This window comes from Rousettus aegyptiacus, unplaced genomic scaffold (genome assembly GCF_014176215.1).
Source record: "Rousettus aegyptiacus isolate mRouAeg1 unplaced genomic scaffold, mRouAeg1.p scaffold_m13_p_9, whole genome shotgun sequence".
Lineage (NCBI taxonomy): Eukaryota > Metazoa > Chordata > Mammalia > Chiroptera > Pteropodidae > Rousettus > Rousettus aegyptiacus.
In genome coordinates this window covers 78,082,339-78,096,787 of record NW_023416312.1, presented here as the reverse complement: position 1 = coordinate 78,096,787, position 14,449 = coordinate 78,082,339, and the positions used below count along the sequence as shown (strand labels likewise).

The following is a 14,449-nucleotide window of genomic DNA, read 5'->3' as shown; positions in this document are numbered from 1 at the left end:
CTTGATCCTTACTCCAAACCTTGTTCCTCTTTCAACCTTCTCCATCTCAGATTATGGCAACTCTTCTTTCAAGGACCTCTTATCAAAATTCTTGGTATGATCCCTGACCTCTCATCTATTTTATCAGCAAATTGCAGCCTCTGCTTTCAAAATGTATTCAGAGGCTAGGTAATTCTTCCCACTTTTTCTGGCACTACCTTGGTTCAAGCCACCATCATTTCTCATTTATTTTTGCAATAGTCTTCTAACTTATTTTTCTGCTTCTGCCCTTGCACTCCTGCAATTTATTCTCAATACAACAGCCAGAATGATACATTTAAAACATAAGACAGATCATGCCCAACCCCTCAGTCAGAATGTGCATCGGCTCCCCATCTTACTCAGAATACAGGAGTCTACATAATGTGGTTTCCTTTTACATTGCAACCTTATCTTCTACTACTGACTCCTTCATGTGTCCTGCTAAAACTACAGTGGCCTCTTTGAAGTTTTTCCAAGAATACAGGTGCATTTATGCCCAAGGGCCTTTGCAATTGCTATTTTCTCTACTCGGAATATTCCTTCCCTTGATAGCTACCAGGTTTGGTCTCTTACTGGATGCAGGTAAGACCAAATGTCATTTTTTTTCAGTGAGCCATTACATGAGTATGTTGTTGAAAATTACAATTCTACACACACTACTTTTCTGCCTTTTTTCCTTTCATAGTACTTATAGCTTAGGTTACTGTAAATTTTATTGTCCAAACTGGGACATTTTTCAAAGTGAAAGCGTGCACTCAGAATAATCATACTAGGACCACAGGTATGAACCAGGACTGTCTGAGCCAAATGAGACATTATGGTTACCCTACTTATCACCATCTGCCATACTATTTCACTAATTTTTATTTATACTTCATGTATTTATTTATGCTTATATATTTATTATTTTATAACATATATTTGTACTTACTACTATGTTTTTATTTTACTCATTTTGTTTTTTTGTTTTCCCCACATAAATTATGTTTTGTGAGACTACGGATTTTTGTCTGTTTTGTTCTCTGCTGAATCCCAGTACTTAGAACAGGGCCTGGGACATATTAGGCATCTGATAAATATTCATTAAATTAATGCAAACCCATTAGAATACAGTGTGATATATGATAAGCTCTCAATGAATATTAGTCATTGCTACCAATACTTATTACTTATCATCAAACAGAAATTATTGATTTTAGCTCTGACTCGAAATGGTGTTTCTTGGGTGGTATTACTCTATTTTATTTATTCCTCAGTAATATTTTCATGGGCTACCTACATAGAGATGTTTGAAACTTCCAGATAATGTGTATTGAAATGGCCTGCTCCATCCTCCAATTTTTTAATCAAGATGCTTAGTAGTTGAGTGACTTACAATCTTTTGTGATTTATAACATAACTGATGGATTTTTCTTTGTACATCAGAGCAGATAAAAAATTAGCTGCTAAAACCTTGTGTGATGTTCATATTTTAATACATTTTTTAAATAATGCTTGCACTTTTAATTGTAATAACAAGTAGTATACCTCTTGTGCACTTTTACTAGTTGGAAAGTGTAGCTAAAAATATCTTAGGAGAGTGATTTGAGTTTTTTCAGTAGAATTCTAGAAATGCAAATTTAGATCATTGTAGCAATCCATCATTTACTGGTATGTTAATTTCTTAATGATTCAATTTATCAGCCTCAGGTTTTTCCTAATTCTAAAGAAGCACTGTTTAATTCTCTTTTTACTGATTAATTGTGGAAAATTATACTTCTGACAGTTGACAAAGGGACTTACATGGCTTGCTTCAATGCCATTCAAGATACAGGTAAATAATAAAAGCAAACAATTCATGAGAAGTAGAAACATAATTAACAGCAACCTGATGAATGTTTGTCTCCTCGTTCAAAAATCCTGGTAAGCTCTGGCATGAGCTTCCAGTTTTCTTTGGATGAGAAGTATTTGTTAGCTAATCAATGTGTAATCCCAAATACTTCTTAAACATTTAAAACTTGACATTAGTCAATTAGATACTTCAATTGGACAAGTATTTATGGAGCATTTACTATTCAAATAATTTCTTTTTGCTCACAGACACAAATTAAATACAGCAGCATCCCTTTGTAAAGCTGATGTTTGTACGAATAAATGGTAGCATTTTTATTTTTTCTTTGTAATTGTCTTTATAACTTTATTTTACTGAGCCTTTATAGCTTAAGGCACAAGATTTTCTCTACAGTACATCTGTAGTCTTATAATCACTGACTGCATTATAATAGGATTTTGCTTTATTGAAATAAAATAGATGCATTTAAAGTTCACTTGGTAAGTTCTTTCATTTTAATACTGAATTCTATGCTGAGAAGCCTTGTCTTCTAATATTTTGTACAGATAGTATCCCTTATTCCCATTTGCCCCCTTTTGGATTGTTTACTTGAAAGATTGCATTACTGGGTCAAGACTCATGCTTTCAATTTTGCTTCATTCATTCACTGAATGACCTTATGTCTTCTTTTAGCTGCCTTTACTGGTATATTAATAGTCATCTGGGGTCTTGTGGCACAGTTAATTTAAGTCCTAAAAATAATTTGAAATGTTTGGGCCCTCCCTCTGCCTCTATAAAGAATCTTTGAACTGTAGAAGAAAAGTAAAATGAAAAGGGAGATTTGCTAAGATAATCAACAATATCTCTTTGTGATGATTTCTTTTTTGGCATTGACCTGTCTGATCCTCCTTAGTCTCCTAAAACTGAAATATTGTACTCATTTCTGAGCTTCTTTTATAATTCCTCATTTTAAAAAGCAGACATTAGAAAATAACAAGACTGATATCTATTCGAAATAAAATAATAAAACTACTGATATTTCTTTTTGATGCCTGTGTTATGGTACAAGAGTGCAGAAATGAATTTCAGTATATGCTACTTATGTATTATTGAACTTGATCTTCATGTGGATATGGCTCAGAAAAAGTGATTAAACTCTAGCAATATGTAAATCAAAACAAGCAGTAAGGTAAAAATTTAATTCTCCTCTAAATTGCATTGCCATTTCTTTTTTTCCCCACTGTTTTTACTTGTCCAATGCTATTATCAGTATTTAGTGCCTCCTTGTTGCTTTTTATAGACTTATACTTAGTTAATTACAACCTTAGCAAAATAACTTTGAAAAACTTAGAGGTAAATTTTTGAACTATTAATGGTGACCCCAGTGCGGGGAAAATATGCAGTCTTCAAGATGGACTTCGGTGTGTTTTAAGTACATTCCTTTACTTTGGGGAGGATTTCATAACTTCTGGTTTCTGTTGAGAATGTGGTGGACACATTGGAATAGTAAAAAGCAAGTTGAAAAGTTACAGTTAGGAAGATGTTTCAATAATATAGAGAAACAGATGATAAGGGGCTTAACTTATCATTAAATGTCTGAATAAAGAAAAGGAGACATATATGAGAGAGAATTTATAATTGTTAGGATTTAGTAGTTGATTGGATGTGGATGATGAAGGCGAGAAAAGAGTGAAAGTTTTCACCTCTGATAAGTCAATGAAAAGGATGCTAGCAATTAAAGTAAGGGAGCAGGAAATATAGACTTTTAGAGGGAAAAAAAGTTCCCTTTTGAACATGACTTTCTGGGAACTGCAGTTTTTCCAATGTGAAATATCTAATAGAAGTTAGATAAATAAATAAACTTGGAGTAATGTAACTAAAAAACAGATTTGGGAGTTGTTGATGCATAACTGATATATGAGATTGGATATGATCATACAGGAAGAACACATATAGTGTGTAGAACACAGAAAAAAAGAAAGTGATGGACAAAATCATGGTGTGCACCAACATTTAAAGGACTGGCAGGCAGAGGAGCCCAGGAAAAATGCTAAGTAGTTAGAGGACTAGATGGAAAATCAAGACAAAATGGTATTATAGAAGTCAAGAAAGAACAAATAATCTATAAAGAGGGGATAACAGTATCATATATGAGAGAAGGTCTAATAAAGACTCTGATGTCTTTACCAGATTTGGCAATTAGCAGTTCATTGCTGGCTTTACTAAGGGAGTTTTTAATGTGATAGTCGAAACAGAAGACAGATTTCAGTAGATTGAGGAATGAATGAGAAGTAAAAGAATTGGAGACATTAAATATAGATTTCAGTACAGACTTTTAATATGCTCGACAGAGAAGGGATGGAATGGTCAAGAAAAGGGGAAATAAATTAAGGAGAACACAGGTTCCAGGAAGGGATTTTTGTTATCTTGTTTACTTGTTTTATGGATTAGAAAAAAAAATCTTGAGCATCTAGGCTGACCTATCCCTGTACTTCCCACAGTAGCAATGAACAAATATTTTAAGTATGAATGAATGAATGTTCATAGAATGAGGGAAGAGGTAATAATCTGATGGAACAAGGTCCTGGAGCACTCCTAAAGGGATGGAATCCAAAATACAGATGGAAGGGTTAGTCTCTGAAACGAAAGAAGGAGGGATAATTGAAAGAGTTTATGATATCTCATAATATGTGTTTTTATGAGACAACGTCATCTGCCAAGATTCAGTGAGAGAGGGTTGTGAGTAGAGTAAGAAACATTAGCAGGGTGAACAATTAACGAAGAACAGTCTAGGAACAAATAAGCTAAGTGGATTTAGGGTTGCAAGGAAGGTTAACATATAAATTAGGGTTTTGGTTGTAAGTGACAAAGTCAACTCAAACTAACTTAAGCAAAAAGGGTAAATTCATTGGTTCAGGGAGTTTTAGAAAAAAAAAACACTTTGAATATCAAACTTCAAAAACAGCAAGGCTATGACTGACATCAGAAACAACTAGAGCTAGTGAATCGAATATTATCAGTACAGTCTCTAAATCTTTCTAGTGGTCATTTTATTTAAGCTTCATTTTCTTTTATGAAAGATTTTCTCCACAAAGTGAGAAACATGGCTGGTAAGGGCTCATGAGCTTCTCCTTCTACAGTTCTAGCCACCCCGATAGAGAATGATTCTATTTTGTGGGCTCCAAGTCCTCAAATACTAAACAAGGGCTCTGATTATCCCTGCTTGGTTCAGTTGCCCACTTCTGGATCCACCAGGAATGAGATCTGTGAAACACACCATGAATGATAAAGCTTGAGCCAGGTGCTCACAAATGAACTGATCATCTGTGACAATTTATTACATGATTTGACAAGTATTTATTGGGTGCTAAAGTATTCCAGGTCTTGTTTTAGGCGTTGGTGACACAGTGGTGAAAAACACAGACATGGTCCCTACTTTGGGGAGCTTATGCTATAATAAAGGGAGATTGATAGTAAATAAATAAGATATTCCTGGCTTTTGATATATTCTCTGAAGAAAGTAAAACAGGTTTATAATAGAAAGTAACTAGTGATGGTGTTTACTTCAGACTGGATAGTCAGGGAAGTCTGAATAGCTGACACGTAGATCACAAGAAGCCAGCTACTTGAAAAGTTGAGTGAATATCATTCAGGCAGAGGAAATAACAAGTGAAAAAGCCTCGCGTAGGGAATGAGCTTGACATATTTCATTAACAAAATGCAGGACTTTCTGTTAATTTCTGTGGCTTGACCTTAGTGAATAGAGAGTTGTGTGAAATGAGGTCATGGACATGGGCAGGAACCAGATAGGATGTTATAGGCCACAATAAAAAAATGGTGTGTGGGGTTGATCCACTTAAACCAAATAGCTGTTCTTGTAGTAACCATTTGGATGGAGGGCAATCTTCCTTGAAAAAGATACTAAGCACAGTAATGTGCAGTTATTTATCAGTTCAGGTGCAGGAATGGTGGAAGTCTATGTAAAACCTCTTCTAGGATTGTCAGGGCAGGTGAAGTAGAAAGACAAGGGAGAAAGGAGAGGTAGTTCTACAGAGAGATTAATTGAAGTGACTGCTCTTGGATTCAAGGTGGCCATAAAATAAAAGAGCTTAAGTTAGGAAGGAATTGATAGAGTGGGAGAATAGAAAGACATTATCAGTCTTGTGGTCTTTGTGAAGGTTAAAGAGTAGATTTTATGGCCATGAGAAAGTCCAATGGATAGATGGAAGGGTAAGAAGGGTAGGATATCATTCCCAGAGTAAGATTTTCTAGTTAAAAGCATTATACTGCCATTTTTTGTTTAGTTGAATATTTGTTTTTCTGTATTTACATATATCCAACATAAGAACATGAATATCATGTTAACATACCTAGTTTCCAGGAACTTGCTAATGTGTGTTCAAGATACCCTCTTACCTCCACCCTCTTTAAGTTGTGATCTTTTCCATTAATAAACATTGGCTTTTGTCCCAGGGATGGCACTGAAGAAGAAAATCAATGACCTATCTAGCCAGCCACCTTAGACTGAATGGGCATTCAAATAAACTCCAAGGGCCAAGTGCAGATAGTGATCTATTGTGCATACAACTTCTACAGAATGCCTTCATTTGAGCATTGACATATATATAATTACTTATCAAAATGCTGCAGTTTTCCAATTTTGCCAGGAATCTGTAGAGACATTATGTTCACCAAGAAACCCACAAATGCAGTTCCTATCATTTTCAGGAATTCTACAAACTCAGGGGTCTTTTGCATGAAGAAAAGAGATTTCAAAAATAGTTCTTCCATTTTACCATATTTTTCACTATTGTCATCCCTATGCAATTCCCATTTCAAAACCAATTCAAATGTATTAAACCACGTTTCTCCCCTGACATGTAAATAGATGGACTTGCTAGAGGCAAATCGTTTCCTGTGGAGTGGTTATTATTAAAGCTAAAATTGTGTTAGTCATCTACACATATCACAGGCTTCCTCATTGTAAAGATAGTTTTTTTAGGCAATGTTTATGTGATACTGAAACAACCAATTGAAAGTTGCATGGTTTACATAAACCAGATGCTTGACATCCCATAGGTAGAAAAAACAATGAGAGCACTCCTAAATTCCTTTTTCTTATTGAAAACAGTTCAGATTACCAGAATTTGTCCTTATAATTTGAACTTCAGTTAAATTGTAAAGATATTGTATTATAACCTTTAGGAGGATAATTTTCAAATTTTGCTTTTTCTCTTTGGCCAAATATTATTACCTCATTCCTGTGCTATTTTGAAGATGGCTCCCATGTCTAAGCATTTATGTGTTTATATTGTATTTATGTCTTATAATATTATGGAGGATGGGTTGTTCATCTTTATAGCTAGAATTGATTTATGTTTTTCTTTGTACCAACATATATAGAGTTTTATCACAATGTATTTTCTTTAATATTTTGGCTAAATTACAGGGGAAAATGTTAATCATTTTAATAGAAACACTGCAGACAACTCTGTAATGCAAACAATGCATAGTCAAGATTAATAGTAGCTATAAATAAAAAGAAACCGTTATAGTATTGATAAAAATCTGCTCAGCAAATAAAAATGAGGAAGTTCAATACTACACTGCAATGACATAGCCCATTGAGTTGCTTTATGAAGCAGCATGAATAATAACCCTTCAAATTGTTTATGTGCCTTGCAATATAATCAGTATCTTGGATGGTGATCTACTAGAAAGGATAAACAAACTTAGTTCGTATGGTACTAAGCTTAGTACTACCTCCAAATTAAATGTCAATATGAATTTATGCTGCATGATAGTGCTTCTCCTAATATGATTGTGCTCATCATCATTGACTAACTTTCTAATTCTCATTAGGATTTTTTCCTTCACATCTATATTTTCTCTGTTCTTTCTCAGGGAATTTCTCCATTTGAATCTTAGTGTGTTTCATAATGGAAAAGCGCATGGTTTATGTCTGTTAATACCAAGAGAAGCACTAACATGAGCATAATTTATTTGCTGAACATGGCAATAGGCACTCTTGGAGCAATAAAAGTAAAATAAAATCTATGGACACTACCCTCCATATATAGAGTCTATACAGGAAGAATAAGCATATACCATTGGAGGAGTCTAAAGGCTCTTAAATATAAACTGATAGTTTCATTTTTAAAATTGTATCCATCAATTTATGAAAGCATTATTTCTATATATAGGTTATTATAGTCATTATTGATTCCATTTTCCTAATTAATTTGTTAACTGAATGGTGAATAAATAGGTGATTGTTTTCAGTGGGTTTTACCAGTATTTATATGTAAAGTGTGGTAGATTGGTAGATAAGTGCTAAATAGTTATACTACATTTTAAGAATTATTACTAGCCACAAGAGATCAATTTATTAAGAGTGTTCCCTTCTCAATGATTAACTATATTTTGGTTTTGCACCAAAGACAACATTGCCATTATTTGCATTCTTAATCAGTCTCTATTATGCATTTGCTTAGTATTCCATTCTAAAAATATATATATAGAGAGAGGCAGAACATCTGTTATGTGCCAGCCATTGTACTACATGTTGAGTATTGTGATAAATGAAACAAATAGACCCTGCCTTTATTGAGCCTATGGTCTCATCAGGGAGGTAGACAGATGGTAAACAGTGCTCTGAAGATAATCAACAGAGTATTGTTAGATAATAACAGGATAAGTTTAGAGGTCTACTTCCTATTTTCAGGGAAGCCCTATGTAGAGAGAAGTAACCTATAAACTGAGATAAGGGTAAGAAAGAGCCGAGCCCATGAAAAAGCCAGGGATAGAGCATTCCAAGTGGGGTGAACCACTCATACAAAGTCTGTAAGATATGAAAGAGTTCAGTTTGTTTCAGTAACTTTAAGGAGATCAGTGTTGCTGTAATGAAGAAGAAAAGGTGCTACTTGATGAAGTGGGAGAGATAGGAAGAGATAAGACTAGTGCTCTATAGGCCATGCTAAAGATTTTAGTCTTTAGGTAATGAGATAATATTGATGGGTTTTAATCAGGGGTAAGAGTGAGGTTTATATATTTTTAAAAAGTATTTTGGCTATTGTTTGGGTGATAAATGGGAATTAACAAAAAATAAAAGAAATCAATTATAACGTTATTGCAGAAGCTATGCAAGAGGTGAAGCAAGAAGGAAATGGGCTAAATTGAGATATATTTGAAGATACCACTTGTAGGGCTTTATGTTCTGGGTTATATGGGAGTGGAGAGGGAAAGGAAAGAGTCAAGAAAGAGTCAGGTCTTTCCTTAGAGAAACTAATGAGGGGAAGACTGAGAAACAAATGGATTTTAGGCTATAAGTCAAGCATTTTGTTTCAAGCATTTTCATTTTGAGATGCCCGTTAAATATCTAAGAATATAATTACGGAGTTTCATTGACTAACGAATGTTGTAGCAAGTTCAGGAGGTTCTATTATAAAAACAATGGACCAGAATGGTTTGACTATCATGCTTCAATTAATTCAGCAAACATTTGTTGAATCCACCATGTGGCAAGTACTGTGCTAAGCACTCGAAATACTAAGTCATAGTCATTGCCAGTATGAGTTTATTGTAATCTAATGAGAAGACTGAGAAAACATGGATAATTTAAAGCCCAGCGTGATAACATTAGGAGGAAAATCTAACTCAGATAGAAGATTAGAAGGTTCATGGATGGATTCCTGGAAGATAAGATATCTAAATTAAGTCCAAAACTAAAATTTATCCAGACACAGAGGAACAAATGGTATCTCAGATTATCTTTATTAGAAAAAAAGTGTATCAATAACACACTTCAGACAAGTTTACAGTGGAACATTTTAATATATTTCTGACCACAGATTTATTTAACATTTTTATTTTTAATGTTTTAAATTAGTTAATAACATTATATGTTTTTAGTGTACAACTCTATAATACATCATCTGTATATTGTATTGTGTGTTTACCACCCTTCTATCACTATATATTTGACCCTCTTTACCCTTTTCTACCTCCCCTCTTTCAGCTTTCCCTCTGGTAACCACTAAACTATTATCTGTGTCTGTCAGTTTTTATTTGTTTGACTTGTTTATATGTTGCTTTCAGTTTTATATTCCACATATGAGTGAAATTCTATATTTCTCAACTATTTGTCAGGCTTATTTTGCTTGGCATGATAATCTCGAGATGTATCCATGTTGTTGCCAATGGCAGTATTTCATCTTTGCTTATGGCCGAGTAATATGTCATTGTAAGTATGTGCTGCATCTTCTTTATCCAACCATCTATCAAAGGGCAGTTTGGTTGTTACCATGTCCTGGCCACTGTGAATAATGGTGCAATGAATGTTGAGGTGCATATATCTTTACAGAAAAATATTTTCAAAGTTTTGAGGTGGATACCCAGAAGAGGGGTTGCTGGCTCATATGATATTTCTATTCTTAATTTTTTGAGGAAACTCCATACTGTTTTTCTTAGTGGCTGTGCCAATTTACATTCCCACCAGCAGTGTATGAGGATTCATTTTTCTCCATAACTTCTCCAACACTTATTACTTTTCTTGTTGATAATAGCCATTTGAACAAGTGTGAGGTGGTATCTCACTGTGGTTTTGATTTGGATTTCCTTATTAGCTAGTGAAATTGAGCATTTTTTCATATAACTATTGGCTGTTTGTATGTCTTCTTTGGAGAAATGTCTGTTTAGGTCCTCTACTCATTTTTTAATTGGATTGTTTGATTTTCGTTGTTGAGTTGTATTAATTATTTCTATATTTTGGATTTAGCTCCTTATTGGAGGTAATATTTGAAAATATCTTCCCCCATTCAGTTGGTTGCCTCTTTTCTTTGTTAATGGTTTCTTTTGCTGTGCAGAAACCGTTCAGTTTATTATAGTCCAATTCATTTATTTTTGTTTTTATATACCTTTTCTTTGAGGTCAGATTCATAAAATTCTGTTCAAGACCAAGGTCTAAAACTGTAGTACCTATAATTTCTACTATGAATTTTTTATTTTTTTCAGGTATTATATTTAGTTCTCTGCTCCATTTTGAGTTTATTTTGGTGTATGATGACAAAAGTCTAGTATCATTCCTTTGTATATGGCTTTCTAATTTTCCCAGCATTATTTATTAGAGAAGCTTTCTTTTCTCCATTGTATATTTATGGCTTCTTCATCAACAATTATATTCCCATATTATATGGGGGCTATTTCCGGGCTCTCAATTATGTTCCATTAGTTTGGGTGTCTGTTTTTCTGCCAATATCATGCAGTTTTGATTATTGTCGTTTTGTAGTATAATTTTAAGTTGGGCAGAGTGATACCTCCAGCCTTGTGCCTTTTCTCAGGATCACTTTGGCTATTCAGGATCTTTTGTGGTTCCATATAAATCTGATGATTTTTTGTTTTGTTTTGTTTTGTTTTGTTTTGTTTTATGTCTTTAACTCAGTTCCCATTTGCCCTGAGAATACCCTCTGGTGGCAGTTTAGACTGCAGTACTTACCCTGAATTAACTAATGGATTATAGTTCTATTCTTACCCCAAAAGTTTTCCATGAAGTGTTTTGCTTTTATTATTATTTTTGTATAGCTCTGGTATATTGATTGTCTTTGGAAACAAATGACATCATACTATTTATAGCGTTCTGGTTTTAGTAGTGGTATTTCCATCCACAAAATATAGAAATTCTCAATGGCGGAAAATGTCAAGTCCTAGAAAACAGCATTCCTATACGTGATATTAAATTAACACTGGCAGTGAGCTGCACTTTTCCTTTTTCTCAATAGGAAAAGGTTTAAAAAATGCCATTGGGATACTGATGGAGATTCATTAAATCTGTATGTTTGTTTGGATAATATGACCATTTTAACTAATGGCGATACTTCCAGTCCATGAACATGAAATATCTTTCCATTTTTTTTGTGTCTTTTTCAATTTATTTTTAATAATGTCTTGTACTTTTCAGTGTATAGATACTTCATATCTTTTATTAAGTTTGTTCCTAGTTATTTTATTCTTTTGGTTGCAATTGCAAAAGGAATTTTTTTTTTCATTTTTTTCCTTAAATTTCACTGTTAGTATTTAGGAACACAATGGATTTTGAACATTGATTTTGTTTCCTGCAACTTTACTGTATTTTTTATTGTTTCTAACAGGTTTGTGTGTGTGTGTGTGTGTGTGTGTGTGTGTGTGTGTGTGTGTGAAGATTTTAGGGTTGTTTATATAAAAACCTTGTCATTCGCAAAAAGTGACATTTTGATTTCTTCATTCCCAATTCGTATGCCATTTATTTCTTTCTCTTGCCTAATTGCTCTAACTAAGACTTCCAATACTATGTTGAATAAGAACAGTAAGAGAAGGCATCTTTGTCTTGTTCCTGAGCTTAGAGAGAAAGCTTTTGGTTTTTCATCAAGTATGGTATTAGCTGAGTGTTTGTTGTATGTGGCCTTTATTATGCTGAGGCACTTTCCTTCTATATCCATTTTATTAAGTGTTTTAATCATAAATGGATGTTGTATCTTGTAATCTATTGATATGGTTGTATGATTTTTATGCTTTATTAAGTTTATGTTGTGTATCACACTGATTGATTTGTGTACATTGAACTATCCTTGTGCTCTTGGAATTAACCCCACTTGATTGTGATATATAACCTTTTTAATGTATTGTTGTATTTGATTTGCTTGTATTTTGTTTAGGATTCTTGCATCTGTATTCATCAGAGACATTTGACCGCAGAATTTTTTTATCGTTACACAATATGACTATCGAATATGTCCATAATATCAGAATTGTAGAAGTAAAAGAGCTCTTAGAAATCATCTAGTATAGTCACCTAGCTTTACAGATGGGGAAGTAGACACAGAGAGGAGTAATCTCTCCAGATAATGATATCCACTGTTACTTTTTTTTCTTTCAAATATTCTAAGTATACTATGAATGCAGTCTAAATGGTATCCCCAAAACATTAACTTAATCCTCATAATTGCCCACGTATTATAAGAGAGTATTTTATTCCTATTGAGATTTTATTGCACCCCGATTCTGCTCATTTTCCCCCTTAATTTACAGTGGAATGATGTGAGGCAGTCCTTCAATAAGTGGTATCTGCAATTAAATAGCCTGTTTAACATTATAAGGTGACATCAAATGTATACTCATTCAAAAGAAAAGTTGTGGTCATGTTCTCTTTAACTCCTAAATCATTTTTAAGGCTCTATTGTCTTCCACTGAGCATCTTAATATTTGGTGGGGTTGGGGGGAGGGAGAGGATGAAAGAGTTGGCTCTTCATAGTTAAAGTTTATTTGGTCATCTCATAACCCTTTTTTTTCTACTACTATCCTTTGCCATAATAACTCTCTGTTCCTACCTGTTCTGTCAGATCTTTCTAGTGTACACACTAGGAAAATTCCTCACAAATCATATAAGTACTGAGCAAAATATTAAAGCAGATGACACAAACATTTCCCCTTCTTTCCCTTCCTTGTAGCGTCAAATACAGTAAATGAGCTGAAAACTTTATCAAATAGGACAAGTTATGCCACAATAGTAACAGCAGTGTCTTCAAAATCAAAGTAAGGAAACGTATAGTAGGTCTTAACTAATTTAGAGTAGGCAAGAAGAAGCTTATCTGAATGTTTGAATATATTATTAAGGATGCAGTTTTATTACTCTGAAATATAGAAAATCAGGCACTCATGTGTAATGGAAATTCATACAATCTCTTTGGAGGATGATTATTGTAATTTCTGACCCCCATCAGAAGAATGGAAACACCTTTAATCTATATCATTTGAGACTGGTTTTAAAAAAATCAATGCTATAATGGAATACTATGCAGCCATTAAAAAGGATGTAGAGAGATATATTGTCATTTAAACAAAATAAACGAAATATAGAATAGTGTGTATTAAAAGCTTTCAAATTTCTTTTAAAATGTACACATATATACACAAATGCACACATTTACACTTTGATTTACACATACAAACACATATATGCATACATATGCATAAAAGATACACAAATGTTCTTAATTGTTACCTCTCGGGAGTATCACTTAGGAGGAGGGTAGAAGGAAGTATCACTTTTCATCCTATATTTTTTACACTTTTGGAAATGTTTACCATTTGAAAGTATTCTTTTTTTATAGTGAAATAGTATGAGATGACATGTGAAAACATTTCTGTCGAAAATACATTGTGCAAAATGATATACAAAGTATCATGTAGCTATATAAAAATTTTGGAGGAAAATGTGCCAAAGTGACTTTAAAATGGAGAGAAACTTAAACTGAGCAAATAAAATGAGGCCAAATATGGATTTTTTGGCATCAGTTTTAATGAACAGATAAGAATAATTATCAATTATTGGAATGTAAATGCATGCCTTTAAAATGCTTTTTTAAGGTTTATTTTAAATGGCTTAAGTTTTTCTTCTCCAAATTTTAATTTTGCAGTCAAGATGTTTTCCATGCATTTTTCACTGATAGTAAATTTCTAAGAAAGACTGTTGGAACTTTAAGAAATTCTGAATCTGTAGAACATTAATGAAGGTTTAAAAAATTTTTTTTAAATTAACAGGAAATATTATCTAAATCTTATTTTAAAGTGCTCTTTGAAATACCA

The 14,449-nt window shown here is 33.3% G+C and overlaps 1 protein-coding gene across 6 annotated transcripts in view; it reads left to right on the top strand.

The window, feature by feature from the left end:
- TENM1 (teneurin transmembrane protein 1) overlaps positions 1-14,449 on the top strand; it is a 995,735-nt gene that overhangs the window by 332,242 nt on the left and 649,044 nt on the right. The gene's annotated exons all lie outside the window — the stretch shown is intronic.